The sequence below is a fragment of the Antrostomus carolinensis genome, unplaced genomic scaffold (genome assembly GCF_000700745.2).
Source record: "Antrostomus carolinensis isolate BGI_N321 unplaced genomic scaffold, ASM70074v2 scaffold31147, whole genome shotgun sequence".
NCBI classification, from domain to species: Eukaryota; Metazoa; Chordata; class Aves; order Caprimulgiformes; family Caprimulgidae; genus Antrostomus; species Antrostomus carolinensis.
In genome coordinates, this window is record NW_010325815.1 from 7,669 (window position 1) to 8,977 (window position 1,309).

The following is a 1,309-nucleotide window of genomic DNA, read 5'->3' on the forward strand; positions in this document are numbered from 1 at the left end:
TATGCTGGGAGAAACTGCCATGGACCTGTGAAAACCTGAATAAAACCCAGGCAAGACCACAGCAACAGGGAAAGCATCATGATCCATGATCTACAGACACCAGGCACTGAAGGTATCGACATTATTAGCACGTGTGTGTCTCCCTCCTTTGGAGCCACACGCCCACCTGGCCAGGCAGCAAGCCTGAGGAGTGCAGGGTGTGCCCACGACCTGCTTTCTCTGCACTGCCTCGTGCCGGGGACCTGGGCAGACACAGCGTGGAGCAGGGCTGGAGGCCAGCAGCAGACCAGACAGGGGGCATGCTAGGTGCTCCCAGCAGTGCCTGACTTGTTCCCATCCCCATGGAGAAACTTTTTGCTTCTCTCCAGCAATGGCGCGAGTAGTGGCCGAGCTGCCTCCTAACCCCAGCAGGGCTGTGGGTGGGAAACACAGGACTTCCTGCTGGGCCGTGTCATGGGTGCTCCTGAGCACTGAAACCCACTGCAGGGCTGCGGGGAGCTGAGCCGTGGAGGTGGGCGGGTGGTGGGACGTGCATGGATGCTGCCACCACGCTTCCCCAAGCACTGAGGCAGAGGGGATGAAATGCACACAGGTGGTGTCCCCCCTCCACTGACCTCCTCTGAGGTCCACCTGTGCCTGGCACTGGCACCCAGTGTTCCCTTTTGCAGCCAAAACCACGGTGGCAAAGCAATCTTGCCAAGGGAGCCCTGGTGGCCACTGTGCTCCTGCCTCACACAACCCTTGGACCCGTGACACCCTGCTAAGCCTCTCCCCGCTCCTTCCCAACCACACATGCAAAAACCCCAGGAGGGGGGCGGCCCTGTACACAGCCTGGGACAGCCCTGCCCCTCCCTAGCAGGACCCACTCGTTTCAGTAGACCAGTATGTGCCAGGGCAGGGGTACAGGCAAGAGCAGGCAGCTCTGCCTGCAGCAGGCCAGCTCCTCAGATGTGGCACAAAGCCAGCAGGACCTGAGACCACTTCACCCTGTGGACACGCAGCTTTCAGGTTGCACTGAAAGATCACAGACAATAAAAGCAGATGGGAGCAGCCCCCTGTTCCCTTTACGCCTCCCATCCCCTGCGGCTCTCCACACGCCAGCCCAGGCACCCCGGGGAGTGGGACTGCCCCGGGTGGCATGGCAGGGATCAACCCGAAATAACCTCCGGAACCCTCGGAAATCCGAGGGGCACTGAGACGCCCCTCTGAGGGGACGAGATGGACGGTGCATCCTCCCCGCTCTGCCCGGCACCAGCGAGGAGCCCAGGAGCAGGGCCAGGGCTTTGCCAGGCTGGGAGCCGGCGGGGGC